The following is a 16,708-nucleotide window of genomic DNA, read 5'->3' as shown; positions in this document are numbered from 1 at the left end:
AATGCCCCCTCACAGTACGAATGCCCACATTGTGCCCCATCAAAGTACTAATGTCCACATTGTGCCCCCTCACAGTACTAATGCCAACATTGTGCCCCCTCACAGTACTAATGCCCACATTGTGCCCCCTCACAGTACTAATGCCCCCTCACAGTACGAATGCCCACATTGTGCCCCATCACAGTACTAATGCCCACATTGTGCCCCCTCACAGTAGTTATGCTTAAGTGTGCTCTCGGCAGAGAATTATTAGTTGGGACCTTTTGGCAGCACTATCACCATGGGGGCACCCTGGGTTTATCTCTTTCTGCAGTATAATATTGGGGAGCACAGCGGCACAGTATTGGGGGGTGGTAGGATGATTTGTCCGAAGATGGGAGGATGATGGAAAAGTAGTAAACTACGATTTTTTTTGTTGTCAAAATGCAGAGACGAAAAATGGCTGAAAATGGCGGTCTGTACTGAAGCTCTGAAAGGAGAATATGAGGAAAGAGAACATCTACATCACAGGAGACGTCACTGGATGTAAGAGGTATGGGGCTGTATTACCCTGTTCTGTAGTGATATATGTAATGCTAGGAGGGAAGGGGCTAGGTTAAGAATTTGGTATTGGGGGGGGGGGGGGGGGCGCTGTTTCAATTTTCGCCTCAGGCAGCAGAAAGGCTAGGTGCACCCCTGGTGACAGTGCTGCTTCGTTTTTTTGCTATTTTTGTATATATATATAATTTTCAAAAATACTTCCTGACAACCATTCAGAGATTTTTATAATTTCATATAATTGTCAGGTAAAGATTGTTAATTTGTGATGCAACAAAATGACCCTTTAAATATTAACAAGGGAAAATCTAAGGTGAAGAAGAAGAAGGAGAGGAGTCTATGGCTGCATGGAGACGACCATAACAGAGCTCCACATGGGAGATGCTGCACTAACCTATAGGCCACAGTGTCAGCCAATCAGAAGGCTTGCTGTGGAACTTATGCAAATGGCCTGGATGTTATGCAAATAAGTTGATGGCAAAAGAGCACAACCATCACCCAAGTTCTCCTAAATATTGCTCTTAGTTTGGATTTCGACAGCAGTAGGTTTGTCAGCGCGGCCCCCGCTCAGTTTATGACGCTTTCTTTCTTTTGTAGAATTCACACCTCTCCCTGAGTTTAAAGTCTCTGCCACAGGAGCCACATAAATAGAGAACCCGTTTACTAGGCTAGGTGGGAGGGCGAGAATACAAGGGGACCACCAGCTAACTGTGACGCCCATCAAAGCCGGCCTGATTGTGACAACCTCCAGGGGTTGGATGATCAATCAAGGACGATGGAGGGTTGACCTAGAGTTGACTAGGTCAGGTAACGCACATGTGACGCCCTTGGGTGGCCAGATTGTGACAACCCCTAAGGTCCTATCAACCTCAACCTAGGGGTTGAATGATCATCGGCTAACCCCAGGGTTGACGGTGTCAGGTAACGCACATGATGTTAGCTGGTGGTCTCCTTGTGACGAGGTCAGTGTGGACGAGGTCAATCTCCCCTCCCTGTTTTTTGGTTCTTTTTCTTTTCTAGAGGTTGGCTGGCTAGAAGGTCATAGTGGGCAGCACACTTATCGTGCTGGGGGGGGGGGTTCCAATCCCACCTTGGAACTTCTGCCAAATTTCTCAGCTTGAATGGTTGTGTATGGAATTGAGCGTGGAGCGGATGAGTGAGATAGGGAAACTACCTACATGGACCATTTTTCTTTAAGACCATGCTATTGGGCCACAATGGGGGCCATTATTGTAACAGGGGGATCACTATGCGCACATTGCTTCTACTGGGGCACCCATTATTAAATGGGGGGATTTTTTATACTGGCACAAATTATAAGCAGGATTTTTTTTGTACTGGCGCACATTATAAGGGGCAGCGGCTATATCTATTGCTCTCTGTTATCAGCCATTTTCGGCCTCTGCTCTGAGGACAGAATCTTTTTCTTTACTGTGGTCTAGAAGTTCGCAGTTTGGTGTAAATGTGTTAAAAATAATAAGAGGAGCCGTCCCCTCTCCTGACCTGTCTGTTTAGTAACTACTTGCATCCCCGTGTAACAACAATCCTGGAAGATCTAATCTTATGGCTCTATGTTGTGCCGTGCCTCTATTATTCCTACCAAAAGCTTGTGAAAGAATTGCAAGCAGGGCGTTACCAGTTGGGGTTGTGTCCCCGCAGAGTCTTACCCTGGCAGCACTGATGGGACAGTGTAATGCCTTATTCACACCTCAGTATTTTGGTCAGTGATTATGAGCCAAAACCAGGAATGGAGACTGCACCGACATAAGGTAGAAGGGCTCATGTACACAAATGGATTTTTGGTCCACATTCGATCTGCAAAAAAATGCAGATTTATTTTAATGGGGCTGCAAAAGATGCAGACAGCACACCGTGTCCTGTCCACATCCGTTGTTCCGTTCCGCGGCCCTGCAAAAAATATAGAGCATGTGACCAGTTACATCACAAACCTTCTTGTGAGAAATCCATTCTAGCTTCTACCCTAGTGCAGCAGTGACTGAGGCGGGGCTTCCTGCAGTGAGCGGGCCTATAGAGGTCCTGAGCGGGGGGTGCTGTTAGAGTGTCCACCTTTCCCAGCAAAAAATACCGGCCAAGTTTACAAAAGTTAAAAAGGTTGGTGTGGCCTAACACGGGTGTTATTTCATCATCTTTTACGTTTTGCTCCTTTTTTTTTTTTTTCAATAAAATCAAACTTTTTACTGTTGGGGACACCCTGTGTCTTAAAGTTTTATTTAGCCTTTATTTTTGAAATATTTCTGCCGTGATTCAAACTGACAACCATGTACATTAAAGGCAAGAACCTATGAATACCTAATACATGAGAAACTACTATGAGGATTCTCTGCCGCATTTTTCCATGTAGCTCTATAGTGTAGTGGTTAAGGTTCCTGCCTTTAGTGCAGATGGTTGTCAGTTTGAATCACGGCAAACACATTTCACAAATAGAGGCTATTAGTGTCTCTATACTGACAATGCTTGGGGATACCTGCTTCATCTTCATAGCACTGACTCCACATATGGACATAAAGCAAGAACTCCCAAGCAATGTATGGAGTCAGAGCACGGACTCCTAAGCGAACAGGTACACTGCCAGAGTCCAGAATCAGATACCTATGGGTAGTCAGCGGTGTAATTTATCACTGTGCAGTGCATCAAGATTCATAGCTAATCCCTTCTGTTAAACGATCAGCAGAGGTGTAGCTTGGCTTCACATTGTGCCCCCTCACAGTACTATTTTACACATTTTGCCCCCTCACAGTACTAATACCCACATTGTACTCCCTCACAGTACTAATACCCACTTTGTGCTCCCTCACAGTACTAATACCCATATTGTGCCCCCTCACAGTACTAATGCTCACATTGTGCCCCCTCACTGTACCAATGCCCACATTGTGCCCCTCACAGTACTAATGCCCACATTGTGCCCCCTCACAGTACTAATACCCACATTGTGCTCCCTCACAGTACTAATGCCCACATTGTGCTCCCCCACAGTTCTAATGCCAATATTGTGCCCCCCTCACAGTACTAATGCCAATATTGTGCCCCCTCACAGTACTAATGCCCACATTGTGCCCCCTCACAGTTCTAATGCCCACATTGTGCCCCATCAAAGTATTAATGTCCACATTGTGCCCCCTCACAGTACTAATGCCAACATTGTGCCCCCTCACAGTACTAATTTCCACATTTTGCCCCCTCACAGTACTAATGCCCCCTCACAGTACGAATGCCCACATTGTGCCCCATCACAGTACTAATGCCCACATTGTGCCCCCTCACAGTACTAATACCCACATTGTGCTCCCTCACAGTACTAATGCCCACATTGTGCTCCCCCACAGTTCTAATGCCAATATTGTGCCCCCTCACTGTACTAATGCCCACATTGTGCCCCCTCACAGTTCTAATGCCCACATTGTGCCCCATCAAAGTACTAATGTCCACATTGTGCCCCCTCACAGTACTAATGCCAACATTGTGCCCCCTCACAGTACTAATTTCCACATTTTGCCCCCTCACAGTACTAATGCCCCCTCACAGTACGAATGCCCACATTGTGCCCCATCACAGTACTAATGCCCACATTGTGCCCCATCAAAGTACTAATGTCCACATTGTGCCCCCTCACAGTACTAATGCCAACATTGTGCCCCCTCACAGTACTAATGCCCACATTGTGCCCCCTCACAGTACTAATGCCCCCTCACAGTACGAATGCCCACATTGTGCCCCATCACAGTACTAATGCCCACATTGTGCCCCCTCACAGTAGTTATGCTTAAGTGTGCTCTGGCAGAGAATTATTAGTTGGGACCTTTGGCAGCACTATCACCATGGGGGCACCTGGGTTTATCTCTTTCTGCAGTATAATATTGGGGAGCACAGCGGCACAGTATTGGGGGTGGTAGGATGATTTGTCCAGAAGATGGGAGGATGATGGAAAAGTAGTAAACTACGATTTTTTTTTGTTGTCAAAATGCAGAGACGAAAAATGGCTGAAAAATGGCGGTCTGTACTGAAGCTCTGAAAGGAGAATATGAGGAAAGAGAACATCTACATCACAGGAGACGTCACTGGATGTAAGAGGTATGGGGCTGTATTACCCTGTTCTGTAGTGATATATGTAATGCTAGGAGGGAAGGGGCTAGGTTAAGAATTTGGTATTGGGGGGGGGGGGGGGGCGCTGTTTCAATTTTCGCCTCAGGCAGCAGAAAGGCTAGGTGCACCCCTGGTGACAGTGCTGCTTCGTTTTTTGCTATTTTTGTATATATATATAATTTTCAAAAATACTTCCTGACAACCATTCAGAGATTTTTATAATTTCATATAATTGTCAGGTAAAGATTGTTAATTTGTGATGCAACAAAATGACCCTTTAAATATTAACAAGGGAAAATCTAAGGTGAAGAAGAAGAAGGAGAGGAGTCTATGGCTGCATGGAGACGACCATAACAGAGCTCCACATGGGAGATGCTGCACTAACCTATAGGCCACAGTGTCAGCCAATCAGAAGGCTTGCTGTGGAACTTATGCAAATGGCCTGGATGTTATGCAAATAAGTTGATGGCAAAAGAGCACAACCATCACCCAAGTTCTCCTAAATATTGCTCTTAGTTTGGATTTCGACAGCAGTAGGTTTGTCAGCGCGGCCCGCTCAGTTTATTGACGCTTTCTTTCTTTTGTAGAATTCACACCTCTCCCTGAGTTTAAAGTCTCTGCCACAGGAGCCACATAAATAGAGAACCCGTTTACTAGGCTAGGTGGGAGGGCGAGAATACAAGGGGACCACCAGCTAACTGTGACGCCCATCAAAGCCGGCCTGATTGTGACAACCTCCAGGGGTTGGATGATCAATCAAGGACGATGGAGGGTTGACCTAGAGTTGACTAGGTCAGGTAACGCACATGTGACGCCCTTGGGTGGCCAGATTGTGACAACCCCTAAGGTCCTATCAACCTCAACCTAGGGGTTGAATGATCATCGGCTAACCCCAGGGTTGACGGTGTCAGGTAACGCACATGATGTTAGCTGGTGGTCTCCTTGTGACGAGGTCAGTGTGGACGAGGTCAATCTCCCCTCCCTGTTTTTTGGTTCTTTTTCTTTTCTAGAGGTTGGCTGGCTAGAAGGTCATAGTGGGCAGCACACTTATCGTGCTGGGGGGGGGGGGTTCCAATCCCACCTTGGAACTTCTGCCAAATTTCTCAGCTTGAATGGTTGTGTATGGAATTGAGCGTGGAGCGGATGAGTGAGATAGGGAAACTACCTACATGGACCATTTTTCTTTAAGACCATGCTATTGGGCCACAATGGGGGCCATTATTGTAACAGGGGGGAGCACTATGCGCACATTGCTTCTACTGGGGGCACCCATTATTAAATGGGGGGATTTTTTATACTGGCACAAATTATAAGCAGGATTTTTTTTGTACTGGCGCACATTATAAGGGGCAGCGGCTATATCTATTGCTCTCTGTTATCAGCCATTTTCGGCCTCTGCTCTGAGGACAGAATCTTTTTCTTTACTGTGGTCTAGAAGTTCGCAGTTTGGTGTAAATGTGTTAAAAATAATAAGAGGAGCCGTCCCCTCTCCTGACCTGTCTGTTTAGTAACTACTTGCATCCCCCGTGTAACAACAATCCTGGAAGATCTAATCTTATGGCTCTATGTTGTGCCGTGCCTCTATTATTCCTACCAAAAGCTTGTGAAAGAATTGCAAGCAGGGCGTTACCAGTTGGGGTTGTGTCCCCGCAGAGTCTTACCCTGGCAGCACTGATGGGACAGTGTAATGCCTTATTCACACCTCAGTATTTTGGTCAGTGATTATGAGCCAAAACCAGGAATGGAGACTGCACCGACATAAGGTAGAAGGGCTCATGTACACAAATGGATTTTTGGTCCACATTCGATCTGCAAAAAAATGCAGATTTATTTTAATGGGGCTGCAAAAGATGCAGACAGCACACCGTGTCCTGTCCACATCCGTTGTTCCGTTCCGCGGCCCTGCAAAAAATATAGAGCATGTGACCAGTTACATCACAAACCTTCTTGTGAGAAATCCATTCTAGCTTCTACCCTAGTGCAGCAGTGACTGAGGCGGGGCTTCCTGCAGTGAGCGGGCCTATAGAGGTCCTGAGCGGGGGGTGCTGTTAGAGTGTCCACCTTTCCCAGCAAAAAATACCGGCCAAGTTTACAAAAGTTAAAAAGGTTGGTGTGGCCTAACACGGGTGTTATTTCATCATCTTTTACGTTTTGCTCCTTTTTTTTTTTTTTCAATAAAATCAAACTTTTTACTGTTGGGGACACCCTGTGTCTTAAAGTTTTATTTAGCCTTTATTTTTGAAATATTTCTGCCCTGATTCAAACTGACAACCATGTACATTAAAGGCAAGAACCTATGAATACCTAATACATGAGAAACTACTATGAGGATTCTCTGCCGCATTTTTCCATGTAGCTCTATAGTGTAGTGGTTAAGGTTCCTGCCTTTAGTGCAGATGGTTGCGAGTTCAAATCCCGACAAACACATTTCACAAATAGAGGCTATTAGTGTCTCTATACTGACAATGCTTGGGGATACCTGCTTCATCTTCATAGCACTGACTCCACATATGGACATAAAGCAAGAACTCCCAAGCAATGTATGGAGTCAGAGCACGGACTCCTAAGCGAACAGGAACACTGCCAGAGTCCAGAATCAGATACCTATGGGTAGTCAGCGGTGTAATTTATCACTGTGCAGTGCATCAAGATTCATAGCTAATCCCTTCTGTTAAACGATCAGCAGAGGTGTAGCTTGGCTTCACATTGTGCCCCCTCACAGTACTATTTTACACATTTTGCCCCCCTCACAGTACTAATACCCACATTGTACTCCCTCACAGTACTAATACCCACTTTGTGCTCCCTCACAGTACTAATACCCATATTGTGCCCCCTCACAGTACTAATGCTCACATTGTGCCCCCTCACTGTACCAATGCCCACATTGTGCCCCTCACAGTACTAATGCCCACATTGTGCCCCCTCACAGTACTAATACCCACATTGTGCTCCCTCACAGTACTAATGCCCACATTGTGCTCCCCCACAGTTCTAATGCCAATATTGTGCCCCCTCACAGTACTAATGCCCACATTGTGCCCCCTCACAGTTCTAATGCCCACATTGTGCCCCATCAAAGTACTAATGTCCACATTGTGCCCCCTCACAGTACTAATGCCAACATTGTGCCCCCTCACAGTACTAATTTCCACATTTTGCCCCCTCACAGTACTAATGCCCCCTCACAGTACGAATGCCCACATTGTGCCCCATCACAGTACTAATGCCCACATTGTGCCCCCTCACAGTACTAATACCCACATTGTGCTCCCTCACAGTACTAATGCCCACATTGTGCTCCCCCACAGTTCTAATGCCAATATTGTGCCCCCTCACAGTACTAATGCCCACATTGTGCCCCCTCACAGTTCTAATGCCCACATTGTGCCCCATCAAAGTACTAATGTCCACATTGTGCCCCCTCACAGTACTAATGCCAACATTGTGCCCCCCTCACAGTACTAATTTCCACATTTTGCCCCCTCACAGTACTAATGCCCCCTCACAGTACGAATGCCCACATTGTGCCCCATCACAGTACTAATGCCCACATTGTGCCCCATCAAAGTACTAATGTCCACATTGTGCCCCCTCACAGTACTAATGCCAACATTGTGCCCCCTCACAGTACTAATGCCCACATTGTGCCCCCTCACAGTACTAATGCCCCCTCACAGTACGAATGCCCACATTGTGCCCCATCACAGTACTAATGCCCACATTGTGCCCCCTCACAGTAGTTATGCTTAAGTGTGCTCTGGCAGAGAATTATTAGTTGGGACCTTTGGCAGCACTATCACCATGGGGGCACCCTGGGTTTATCTCTTTCTGCAGTATAATATTGGGGAGCACAGCGGCACAGTATTGGGGGTGGTAGGATGATTTGTCCAGAAGATGGGAGGATGATGGAAAAGTAGTAAACTACGATTTTTTTTGTTGTCAAAATGCAGAGACGAAAAATGGCTGAAAAATGGCGGTCTGTACTGAAGCTCTGAAAGGAGAATATGAGGAAAGAGAACATCTACATCACAGGAGACGTCACTGGATGTAAGAGGTATGGGGCTGTATTACCCTGTTCTGTAGTGATATATGTAATGCTAGGAGGGAAGGGGCTAGGTTAAGAATTTGGTATTGGGGGGGGGGGGGGGCGCTGTTTCAATTTTCGCCTCAGGCAGCAGAAAGGCTAGGTGCACCCCTGGTGACAGTGCTGCTTCGTTTTTTGCTATTTTTGTATATATATATAATTTTCAAAAATACTTCCTGACAACCATTCAGAGATTTTTATAATTTCATATAATTGTCAGGTAAAGATTGTTAATTTGTGATGCAACAAAATGACCCTTTAAATATTAACAAGGGAAAATCTAAGGTGAAGAAGAAGAAGGAGAGGAGTCTATGGCTGCATGGAGACGACCATAACAGAGCTCCACATGGGAGATGCTGCACTAACCTATAGGCCACAGTGTCAGCCAATCAGAAGGCTTGCTGTGGAACTTATGCAAATGGCCTGGATGTTATGCAAATAAGTTGATGGCAAAAGAGCACAACCATCACCCAAGTTCTCCTAAATATTGCTCTTAGTTTGGATTTCGACAGCAGTAGGTTTGTCAGCGCGGCCCCGCTCAGTTTATTGACGCTTTCTTTCTTTTGTAGAATTCACACCTCTCCCTGAGTTTAAAGTCTCTGCCACAGGAGCCACATAAATAGAGAACCCGTTTACTAGGCTAGGTGGGAGGGCGAGAATACAAGGGGACCACCAGCTAACTGTGACGCCCATCAAAGCCGGCCTGATTGTGACAACCTCCAGGGGTTGGATGATCAATCAAGGACGATGGAGGGTTGACCTAGAGTTGACTAGGTCAGGTAACGCACATGTGACGCCCTTGGGTGGCCAGATTGTGACAACCCCTAAGGTCCTATCAACCTCAACCTAGGGGTTGAATGATCATCGGCTAACCCCAGGGTTGACGGTGTCAGGTAACGCACATGATGTTAGCTGGTGGTCCCCTTGTGACGAGGTCAGTGTGGACGAGGTCAATCTCCCCTCCCTGTTTTTTGGTTCTTTTTCTTTTCTAGAGGTTGGCTGGCTAGAAGGTCATAGTGGGCAGCACACTTATCGTGCTGGGGGGGGGGGGGCCAATCCCACCTTGGAACTTCTGCCAAATTTCTCAGCTTGAATGGTTGTGTATGGAATTGAGCGTGGAGCGGATGAGTGAGATAGGGAAACTACCTACATGGACCATTTTTCTTTAAGACCATGCTATTGGGCCACAATGGGGGCCATTATTGTAACAGGGGGGAGCACTATGCGCACATTGCTTCTACTGGGGGCACCCATTATTAAATGGGGGGATTTTTTATACTGGCACAAATTATAAGCAGGATTTTTTTTGTACTGGCGCACATTATAAGGGGCAGCGGCTATATCTATTGCTCTCTGTTATCAGCCATTTTCGGCCTCTGCTCTGAGGACAGAATCTTTTTCTTTACTGTGGTCTAGAAGTTCGCAGTTTGGTGTAAATGTGTTAAAAATAATAAGAGGAGCCGTCCCCTCTCCTGACCTGTCTGTTTAGTAACTACTTGCATCCCCCGTGTAACAACAATCCTGGAAGATCTAATCTTATGGCTCTATGTTGTGCCGTGCCTCTATTATTCCTACCAAAAGCTTGTGAAAGAATTGCAAGCAGGGCGTTACCAGTTGGGGTTGTGTCCCCGCAGAGTCTTACCCTGGCAGCACTGATGGGACAGTGTAATGCCTTATTCACACCTCAGTATTTTGGTCAGTGATTATGAGCCAAAACCAGGAATGGAGACTGCACCGACATAAGGTAGAAGGGCTCATGTACACAAATGGATTTTTGGTCCACATTCGATCTGCAAAAAAATGCAGATTTATTTTAATGGGGCTGCAAAAGATGCAGACAGCACACCGTGTCCTGTCCACATCCGTTGTTCCGTTCCGCGGCCCTGCAAAAAATATAGAGCATGTGACCAGTTACATCACAAACCTTCTTGTGAGAAATCCATTCTAGCTTCTACCCTAGTGCAGCAGTGACTGAGGCGGGGCTTCCTGCAGTGAGCGGGCCTATAGAGGTCCTGAGCGGGGGGTGCTGTTAGAGTGTCCACCTTTCCCAGCAAAAAATACCGGCCAAGTTTACAAAAGTTAAAAAGGTTGGTGTGGCCTAACACGGGTGTTATTTCATCATCTTTTACGTTTTGCTCCTTTTTTTTTTTTTTTCAATAAAATCAAACTTTTTACTGTTGGGGACACCCTGTGTCTTAAAGTTTTATTTAGCCTTTATTTTTGAAATATTTCTGCCCTGATTCAAACTGACAACCATGTACATTAAAGGCAAGAACCTATGAATACCTAATACATGAGAAACTACTATGAGGATTCTCTGCCGCATTTTTCCATGTAGCTCTATAGTGTAGTGGTTAAGGTTCCTGCCTTTAGTGCAGATGGTTGCGAGTTCAAATCCCGACAAACACATTTCACAAATAGAGGCTATTAGTGTCTCTATACTGACAATGCTTGGGGATACCTGCTTCATCTTCATAGCACTGACTCCACATATGGACATAGAGCAAGAACTCCCAAGCAATGTATGGAGTCAGAGCACGGACTCCTAAGCGAACAGGAACACTGCCAGAGTCCAGAATCAGATACCTATGGGTAGTCAGCGGTGTAATTTATCACTGTGCAGTGCATCAAGATTCATAGCTAATCCCTTCTGTTAAACGATCAGCAGAGGTGTAGCTTGGCTTCACATTGTGCCCCCTCACAGTACTATTTTACACATTTTGCCCCCTCACAGTACTAATGCCCACATTGTACTCCCTCACAGTACTAATACCCACTTTGTGCTCCCTCACAGTACTAATACCCATATTGTGCCCCCTCACAGTACTAATGCTCACATTGTGCCCCCTCACTGTACCAATGCCCACATTGTGCCCCTCACAGTACTAATGCCCACATTGTGCCCCCTCACAGTACTAATACCCACATTGTGCTCCCTCACAGTACTAATGCCCACATTGTGCTCCCCCACAGTTCTAATGCCAATATTGTGCCCCCTCACAGTACTAATGCCCACATTGTGCCCCCTCACAGTTCTAATGCCCACATTGTGCCCCATCAAAGTACTAATGTCCACATTGTGCCCCCTCACAGTACTAATGCCAACATTGTGCCCCCTCACAGTACTAATTTCCACATTTTGCCCCCTCACAGTACTAATGCCCCCTCACAGTACGAATGCCCACATTGTGCCCCATCACAGTACTAATGCCCACATTGTGCCCCCTCACAGTACTAATACCCACATTGTGCTCCCTCACAGTACTAATGCCCACATTGTGCTCCCCCACAGTTCTAATGCCAATATTGTGCCCCCTCACAGTACTAATGCCCACATTGTGCCCCCTCACAGTTCTAATGCCCACATTGTGCCCCATCAAAGTACTAATGTCCACATTGTGCCCCCTCACAGTACTAATGCCAACATTGTGCCCCCTCACAGTACTAATTTCCACATTTTGCCCCCTCACAGTACTAATGCCCCCTCACAGTACGAATGCCCACATTGTGCCCCATCACAGTACTAATGCCCACATTGTGCCCCATCAAAGTACTAATGTCCACATTGTGCCCCCTCACAGTACTAATGCCAACATTGTGCCCCCTCACAGTACTAATGCCCACATTGTGCCCCCTCACAGTACTAATGCCCCCTCACAGTACGAATGCCCACATTGTGCCCCATCACAGTACTAATGCCCACATTGTGCCCCCTCACAGTAGTTATGCTTAAGTGTGCTCTGGCAGAGAATTATTAGTTGGGACCTTTGGCAGCACTATCACCATGGGGGCACCCTGGGTTTATCTCTTTCTGCAGTATAATATTGGGGAGCACAGCGGCACAGTATTGGGGGTGGTAGGATGATTTGTCCAGAAGATGGGAGGATGATGGAAAAGTAGTAAACTACGATTTTTTTTGTTGTCAAAATGCAGAGACGAAAAATGGCTGAAAAATGGCGGTCTGTACTGAAGCTCTGAAAGGAGAATATGAGGAAAGAGAACATCTACATCACAGGAGACGTCACTGGATGTAAGAGGTATGGGGCTGTATTACCCTGTTCTGTAGTGATATATGTAATGCTAGGAGGGAAGGGGCTAGGTTAAGAATTTGGTATTAGGGGGGGGGGGGGGCGCTGTTTCAATTTTCGCCCCAGGCAGCAGAAAGGCTAGGTGCACCCCTGGTGACAGTGCTGCTTCGTTTTTTGCTATTTTTGTATATATATATAATTTTCAAAAATACTTCCTGACAACCATTCAGAGATTTTTATAATTTCATATAATTGTCAGGTAAAGATTGTTAATTTGTGATGCAACAAAATGACCCTTTAAATATTAACAAGGGAAAATCTAAGGTGAAGAAGAAGAAGGAGAGGAGTCTATGGCTGCATGGAGACGACCATAACAGAGCTCCACATGGGAGATGCTGCACTAACCTATAGGCCACAGTGTCAGCCAATCAGAAGGCTTGCTGTGGAACTTATGCAAATGGCCTGGATGTTATGCAAATAAGTTGATGGCAAAAGAGCACAACCATCACCCAAGTTCTCCTAAATATTGCTCTTAGTTTGGATTTCGACAGCAGTAGGTTTGTCAGCGCGGCCCGCTCAGTTTATTGGCGCTTTCTTTCTTTTGTAGAATTCACACCTCTCCCTGAGTTTAAAGTCTCTGCCACAGGAGCCACATAAATAGAGAACCCGTTTACTAGGCTAGGTGGGAGGGCGAGAATACAAGGGGACCACCAGCTAACTGTGACGCCCATCAAAGCCGGCCTGATTGTGACAACCTCCAGGGGTTGGATGATCAATCAAGGACGATGGAGGGTTGACCTAGAGTTGACTAGGTCAGGTAACGCACATGTGACGCCCTTGGGTGGCCAGATTGTGACAACCCCTAAGGTCCTATCAACCTCAACCTAGGGGTTGAATGATCATCGGCTAACCCCAGGGTTGACGGTGTCAGGTAACGCACATGATGTTAGCTGGTGGTCTCCTTGTGACGAGGTCAGTGTGGACGAGGTCAATCTCCCCTCCCTGTTTTTTGGTTCTTTTTCTTTTCTAGAGGTTGGCTGGCTAGAAGGTCATAGTGGGCAGCACACTTATCGTGCTGGGGGGGGGGGGTTCCAATCCCACCTTGGAACTTCTGCCAAATTTCTCAGCTTGAATGGTTGTGTATGGAATTGAGCGTGGAGCGGATGAGTGAGATAGGGAAACTACCTACATGGACCATTTTTCTTTAAGACCATGCTATTGGGCCACAATGGGGGCCATTATTGTAACAGGGGGGAGCACTATGCGCACATTGCTTCTACTGGGGCCACCCATTATTAAATGGGGGGATTTTTTATACTGGCACAAATTATAAGCAGGATTTTTTTTGTACTGGCGCACATTATAAGGGGCAGCGGCTATATCTATTGCTCTCTGTTATCAGCCATTTTCGGCCTCTGCTCTGAGGACAGAATCTTTTTCTTTACTGTGGTCTAGAAGTTCGCAGTTTGGTGTAAATGTGTTAAAAATAATAAGAGGAGCCGTCCCCTCTCCTGACCTGTCTGTTTAGTAACTACTTGCATCCCCCGTGTAACAACAATCCTGGAAGATCTAATCTTATGGCTCTATGTTGTGCCGTGCCTCTATTATTCCTACCAAAAGCTTGTGAAAGAATTGCAAGCAGGGCGTTACCAGTTGGGGTTGTGTCCCCGCAGAGTCTTACCCTGGCAGCACTGATGGGACAGTGTAATGCCTTATTCACACCTCAGTATTTTGGTCAGTGATTATGAGCCAAAACCAGGAATGGAGACTGCACCGACATAAGGTAGAAGGGCTCATGTACACAAATGGATTTTTGGTCCACATTCGATCTGCAAAAAAATGCAGATTTATTTTAATGGGGCTGCAAAAGATGCAGACAGCACACCGTGTCCTGTCCACATCCGTTGTTCCGTTCCGCGGCCCTGCAAAAAATATAGAGCATGTGACCAGTTACATCACAAACCTTCTTGTGAGAAATCCATTCTAGCTTCTACCCTAGTGCAGCAGTGACTGAGGCGGGGCTTCCTGCAGTGAGCGGGCCTATAGAGGTCCTGAGCGGGGGGTGCTGTTAGAGTGTCCACCTTTCTCAGCAAAAAATACCGGCCAAGTTTACAAAAGTTAAAAAGGTTGGTGTGGCCTAACACGGGTGTTATTTCATCATCTTTTACGTTTTGCTCCTTTTTTTTTTTTTTCAATAAAATCAAACTTTTTACTGTTGGGGACACCCTGTGTCTTAAAGTTTTATTTAGCCTTTATTTTTGAAATATTTCTGCCGTGATTCAAACTGACAACCATGTACATTAAAGGCAAGAACCTATGAATACCTAATACATGAGAAACTACTATGAGGATTCTCTGCCGCATTTTTCCATGTAGCTCTATAGTGTAGTGGTTAAGGTTCCTGCCTTTAGTGCAGATGGTTGCGAGTTCGAATCCCGACAAACACATTTCACAAATAGAGGCTATTAGTGTCTCTATACTGACAATGCTTGGGGATACCTGCTTCATCTTCATAGCACTGACTCCACATATGGACATAAAGCAAGAACTCCCAAGCAATGTATGGAGTCAGAGCACGGACTCCTAAGCGAACAGGTACACTGCCAGAGTCCAGAATCAGATACCTATGGGTAGTCAGCGGTGTAATTTATCACTGTGCAGTGCATCAAGATTCATAGCTAATCCCTTCTGTTAAACGATCAGCAGAGGTGTAGCTTGGCTTCACATTGTGCCCCCTCACAGTACTATTTTACACATTTTGCCCCCTCACAGTACTAATACCCACATTGTACTCCCTCACAGTACTAATACCCACTTTGTGCTCCCTCACAGTACTAATACCCATATTGTGCCCCCTCACAGTACTAATGCTCACATTGTGCCCCCTCACTGTACCAATGCCCACATTGTGCCCCTCACAGTACTAATGCCCACATTGTGCCCCCTCACAGTACTAATACCCACATTGTGCTCCCTCACAGTACTAATGCCCACATTGTGCTCCCCCACAGTTCTAATGCCAATATTGTGCCCCCTCACAGTACTAATGCCAATATTGTGCCCCCTCACAGTACTAATGCCCACATTGTGCCCCCTCACAGTTCTAATGCCCACATTGTGCCCCATCAAAGTATTAATGTCCACATTGTGCCCCCTCACAGTACTAATGCCAACATTGTGCCCCCTCACAGTACTAATTTCCACATTTTGCCCCCTCACAGTACTAATGCCCCCTCACAGTACGAATGCCCACATTGTGCCCCCTCACAGTACTAATGCCCACATTGTGCCCCCTCACAGTACTAATACCCACATTGTGCTCCCTCACAGTACTAATGCCCACATTGTGCTCCCCCACAGTTCTAATGCCAATATTGTGCCCCCTCACTGTACTAATGCCCACATTGTGCCCCCTCACAGTTCTAATGCCCACATTGTGCCCCATCAAAGTACTAATGTCCACATTGTGCCCCCTCACAGTACTAATGCCAACATTGTGCCCCCTCACAGTACTAATTTCCACATTTTGCCCCCTCACAGTACTAATGCCCCCTCACAGTACGAATGCCCACATTGTGCCCCATCACAGTACTAATGCCCACATTGTGCCCCATCAAAGTACTCATGTCCACATTGTGCCCCCTCACAGTACTAATGCCAACATTGTGCCCCCTCACAGTACTAATGCCCACATTGTGCCCCCTCACAGTACTAATGCCCCCTCACAGTACGAATGCCCACATTGTGCCCCATCACAGTACTAATGCCCACATTGTGCCCCCTCACAGTAGTTATGCTTAAGTGTGCTCTGGCAGAGAATTATTAGTTGGGACCTTTGGCAGCACTATCACCATGGGGGCACCCTGGGTTTATCTCTTTCTGCAGTATAATATTGGGGAGCACAGCGGCACAGTATTGGGGGTGGTAGGATGATTTGTCCAGAAGATGGGAG

At 46.3% G+C, this 16,708-nt stretch overlaps 1 long non-coding RNA gene across 1 annotated transcript in view; it reads left to right on the top strand.

Annotated features, from left to right (window-relative positions):
* The first annotated feature begins 447 nt into the window (after positions 1-447).
* Positions 448-16,708, top strand: part of LOC121008858 — a 32,583-nt gene continuing 16,322 nt past the window's right edge. The window contains exons 1-4 of the long non-coding RNA XR_005780626.1: positions 448-532; positions 4,526-4,629; positions 8,595-8,698; positions 12,662-12,765. This is a non-coding gene — a long non-coding RNA (uncharacterized LOC121008858). The remainder of the gene's footprint in view (positions 533-4,525; positions 4,630-8,594; positions 8,699-12,661; positions 12,766-16,708) is intronic.

The sequence above is a fragment of the Bufo bufo genome, chromosome 7 (assembly GCF_905171765.1).
Source record: "Bufo bufo chromosome 7, aBufBuf1.1, whole genome shotgun sequence".
In the NCBI taxonomy this organism is placed as follows: domain Eukaryota; kingdom Metazoa; phylum Chordata; class Amphibia; order Anura; family Bufonidae; genus Bufo; species Bufo bufo.
This window is presented reverse-complemented; position numbering and strand designations above follow the sequence as displayed.